We start from the raw sequence: 5118 nt of genomic DNA, 5'->3' as shown, positions 1-5118 counted from the left end.
AACCATATCAGACAGGCATGATTATCTTCAGTTTCTGGTTGAGAAAAATAAGTCTCAGGAAGATTACCTTCTCAATGCCGCACAAGTAGGACGGAGGGGGCCTGGACTGAAATGCAGACTTCTTCATTCAAGAAATATCTCTTATTTATCTATATTATACCCTCTAGATCCTGGGTGCGATAATAAGGATTCAAAATCAAAAAGATACCATTTGAAAGGCTCAGGGAACTTAATAGTCTGGAAGAAACACAGACACATCAAGAATTGCAGGGCAATGTAATATATGAATTAAAATTGAGGTCAGCACTAAGTCCAGGAAATGAGCCTATCTTCCGGGAGTGAGATACCAAAATGGCATCCTACGATGCCTCTCCACCTCACTGACAAATTCTAACCTAAAGCTCAGGTCTTTCAATCATGAATGTACAAACACAGAATGAATGAGTGCACCGAATATTTGTTGAGCACTTACTATAAACCGATCCAGATAGGAGGGTGGAATAAAGTAGAGGGAGGTCCAGACACTTGGATCCCACCCTGTGGAAGCATGGGCCTGGGATTCACTGCAGAAGAGAAAGAAGAGACAATGCCACCACATGCATAACATCTTAGGGCGACCATGCACACTACTTGGTCAGTTGCAGGGACACTAATGAAGAGGAGGATGTCCACTCTTTGAAGGTGGGGGAGCACAGGGCAAGTAACAGGACTGGGAGTAGACTTCCTGTCTCCTAAAGTAGCCCTAGAATGTAAATTGGAAGCAGTTCTGTTGTTTGGGTTGTGAGAAGTTCAGGAGCCTTAACTTGCTGGGAATGTGAAATTTAGTAAAAGGTGGCAGGAGGCAAAGTCTCGGCAGTAAACTACTGAAGGGAATCATGGAGATTCCTTGATGAATTCTTGGGTTCACACCAGGTCCCTGTGACTTTCTTTGTTCCTGCCTCAGATCTGCAAACCCCTTCCTCCTGAGGAATAATGACCTCAGACGTGGCTCTTGCTCCCGGTGAAGACAACCCCAGAGGCCACTCTCATTCAAAGGACCTTCCCAATAACCAAGTGGTAAGTAAACAGCATGAAACTGAGCACCCCCACCCACACCCAGGGCTTTCCTCAACTCTACCTGAGCCTTGCCCCAGCTACTGTGCCCTTCTTTGTCTGGTTTAATTCCCATTCTTCCTGCCACCAACTGTCTCCCCGACTTATGTCCTAGTGCTGTGAACCTGGGGTGAAGTAGCTTACTTCTGGGTGCTATCACTTGCTGGCTGCGTGGCCATAGAAACTGATTCAACCTCTTGGAACCTGCATGTTCTCATTTGTAAAAGGGAATTGTTTCAAGGTAGCCTTTTCTGTATCCTTGAAAAAATATCCAAAATACGATGGCTTAAAGCAACCACCATTTCTTGGGGCGCCTGGTGGCTCAGGTTAAGTGTCTGGCTTCCGGCTTCGGCTCAGGTCATAATCTCATGGTTTGTGGGTTTGAGCCCCACGTCGGGCTCTGTGCTGACAGCTCAGAGCCTGGAGCCTGCTTCCGATTCTGTGTCTCCCTCTCTCTCTGACTCTCCGCTGCTCGTGCTGTCTCTCTCTGTCTCTCAAATAAATAAATAAATAAATAAATAAATAAATAAATATTTTTAAAAGCAACCACCATTTCTTATTTCATGGGTAAGAGTTGGCAGTTGGGGTCATGGTCACTGGGCAACTCTCTTCTGGTCTTAGAGGAGCTCATTCACCCATCCAAGGTTGGCTAGCAGCTGTTTGGGACTGGCAGGCTGTCAGGTAGGACAGCCAGGGGCAGCCAGCCACGAATTTCTCATCATCTGACAGACCGGCCTCGGCTGGTTCACATGATAACCCAGGTTTCCAAAAAGAGCAAAAAGACAGGTCCTGGTGTATGAGAACGTCTTAAGTCTCTGCTTGCATCCAGCCTGTCAGTCTCCCATTGGTGGAAACAGTCACATGACCCAGCCCACAGTCTGTGAGAGAGGGCGCCACCAAGTGGCACAAATAAGGGTTCAATATACAAAAATCAATTTTGCACCCCTCCTCATCCCCAGGAAATATGTGATAATGTCCAAAGACATTTATTTCGGGAGGGTAGTGCTACCGGCATCTCCCGGGTAGAGACCAGAGATGTTGCTAAACATCCTACAAGGCACACAGCAGCCCCCACAATGAAGAATTACCGGCCCCAAGAGATCCACGGTGCTGAAGTGAAGAGATTCTGCTCTAGTGAGTATTGCAGGTGCAATTCAGTGTGATGGTTGGTACGTGGTAAGTGAGTAGATTCCTAAACTACACTTCTTGACACCACTTGCTGGTGTGACACTGGGGGAGTCCCTTTTCATCCCCACGGGCAGGTGCCTTACCTCTGAAACAGAGTTAACAATGGCTCCCCTCCTCACGGGATCATTGTGAAAGTGAAAAAAAAGTTACTACATATAAAGTATTTAGGAAAGTGCTTGGCTTTTAGCAAAAGCACAATAGATGAACCATTGGGGTACTAAGAATCCATGTGCATTGTAACCATTGTCTCCAGCCTGTCTCTGAACATCTTCCCAACCCCACTTATACTTCATGCTCATGATATTCCAGCACTGGTGAAGCCAGAGAGCTCGGGTTCCCTGGTCTGGATCCTGCCTCCAATTTGGTGGCTCAGGTAATGGGATGCTAAGTGATTAAGAACAGATGTGGTACCTTTCTTACTTAATATTTAAAAGAACCTTAAGAACCCTGTGCCACTATTTCTTGGATGAAATTTCTTTAAAGGGACATTCACTTGCCAAAGTCCCAACCGGTAAGTAGAGTCAGGATTTGAACCAGGCTCTGAAGCCAGTGCCTGATGTGCCTTAAGGAGCTGCCACCTCTCAGCGCCATTGCTAATAGATCTGGTGCATCAAAACCTGCCCTTCCAGTTTATGAAAAGTGACTTCGCAGGTGGGCGTGAAATGCCAGTGCTACCACTCAGGGGTGGTGAGAATCTGGGATCAGAGTGCAATCCCTCCAAGCCATCGTATACACAAAAGACCCTCACCGTCGCTGATCATTGACATCCAACAATATCTTAAGATCCTGTTACACTGAGGAGCTCCAGCACCTAAATTTCAGGGAGTGAAGATCTCCATAGAACGCCTTAGAAAAATCCAGATGTGAAGCTGGACTTAGCAACTTTGAATAACGTACAAACAGTTACGTAGGCATCCTCGAAATTCCTCCCCTTCTAGTCTGACCTTGCCCGATTATGGGGGTTTATGGAGCAGGATCGATGGCCAGGTATGTATCTGCAAACTGCCACGTGGACATCCATGAGCTGGTCGGCGCTGTCTGAGTCACAGCGCGCGGACACCAGAGGAGAGGAAAGGTCATTTAATAGGGCCATTGCCCTCTCGGCTTCACCGGTTCAGTACGTTTCTTAGCGTTCTCAAGAAACTAATATTCTCAAGAAACTAATGCTGCTCTCTGCGCTGAACTCTTTGGGCAGCAATGACCTCTTAACTGCATCTTGGTGGCTGAGGTGAACCTCCCTTATTCGACCATCTTCCATGGGAGTCTTTACATTCTCTTTGATTCTCCAGAACTGTGCTGATGTGGAGGAAGCCTTGCTCTCAAAGTAAGAATTCCTGGGTGTAAATGAGCCCTAACGGGGCAACTCTGGAAGATTACCAAATCCTCTGAGCAGTGGCTTCCTCATTCGGAAAATGGGAAGTTAATAATATCAATGTCAAGAACTAATTAGAGAATAAAATTGGTTTAGTTTCGATTAAAGTGCATTATCATGTATATAATATATAATGTGCTATTGTCATTCCTGACCCTGGTATTGCTTTTGAGGTCCTTCGTTAAGCCTCTCTGATGTACCATGAACTGATAAAGAAAGATGCATTATCCCATCTCGCAAAAAATCCTAGGACACAGGACCCATTATTGGCCCCATTTTAGGGCTAAGGAGACCGAGGCTCACAGAGGTTGAGTAATCTGCCAAAGCCAGTAAATGGCAGAGCCAATGTTTGAACATGAGTGTACCTTAGTGTCTGACTCCACATTCTTACACCATGATATAGTCTCCGGTCTCCTTCAAACAGAAAAGAGGGTGGGAAAAAAAACAAGGAGGGAATCAAAGTTATTAACATTGAGATAACTGTTCCTTCTATTGGGCTTTAGGAAAATGATATATGGTAAGGAAGACAGCTACTGTGTATAGTCTATAAATTACAAAACTATTTATAATCCTCACAGCAACTCTGTGAGGTAAATATATCATCTCCTTTTGACAGCTGGGAAATCGAGGCTCAGGGGTTTAAAAGATACGCCTCCAAAATGCAGAACTAGGAAACAAAGGAAACCAGCCTTGAACCCAAGTCTTCTGGGACCAATTCCTGCCATCTTTTCCACTATTCCAGTATGAATTTGAAGCTCACCAGTTGGGTGACCCTGGACAAGTTACTTAACCTCTCTGGGGCTCAATTACTTCCTATTTAAAAAGAAACGCATATTTTATTTTTTAAGTTTATTTATTTATTTATTTATTTTGAAAGAGAGAGAAAGGGGGAGAGCATGAGTGAAGGAGGAGCAGAGAGAGAAGGAGAGAAAGAATCTGTCAGTGCAAAGCCCAATGTGGGGCTCGATCTTAAGAGCTGTGAGATCATGACCTGAGCCGAAATCAAGAGTCAGCTGCTTAACCCACTGAGCCACCCAGGTGCCTCAGGAAGGCATATTTTAAGGAGGATATTCAGGAAGAAAAAGTAAAATGAAGTATGGAAGTTCTCAAACATAGCAAGCACTCAAGAATGGACAGTTGGGATTATTATACCCTGTCATCTCAATGTATTAATACCTTGTTTTTGTAACATGATCCTAATGGGAAAATTCTGCTGTTTTCCCTTCCTGTATAGGCAAAACCCCAGTTCGTCCCTCTCTACTGCGACTCTCTTCCTTGAGTGGTTCCTTAATGCAGAACACTTCACTTCTGGAACTCCTGACCAGCGGCGTGTGAAGGCTTCCGCCGGCTGGGTGTTCCAGAACTTCACTCGATTCTGACGCAATCCACCTGGAGATTGTATCCGCTCGCAGGGGTGAGGGCTCGGACACATCACACCAGCCCCACCCCCCACCTTCAGACACTAG

The 5118-nt window shown here is 45.5% G+C and overlaps 1 long non-coding RNA gene across 1 annotated transcript; it reads right to left on the bottom strand.

Moving 5' to 3' along the window:
- Positions 1–480: 480 nt before the first annotated feature.
- LOC115298651 lies at positions 481–4911 on the bottom strand. The gene is made up of 3 exons (XR_003911814.1): positions 4829–4911; positions 4018–4066; positions 481–563 (listed from the first exon to the last, which is right to left on the bottom strand). It is a non-coding gene; the product is annotated as an uncharacterized LOC115298651 (long non-coding RNA).
- Positions 4912–5118: the final 207 nt, after the last annotated feature.

The sequence above is a fragment of the Suricata suricatta genome, chromosome 8 (genome assembly GCF_006229205.1).
Source record: "Suricata suricatta isolate VVHF042 chromosome 8, meerkat_22Aug2017_6uvM2_HiC, whole genome shotgun sequence".
NCBI lineage: Eukaryota > Metazoa > Chordata > Mammalia > Carnivora > Herpestidae > Suricata > Suricata suricatta.
Note: the sequence above shows the minus strand (reverse complement) of the source record. Positions and strands in the feature narration are given on the sequence as shown.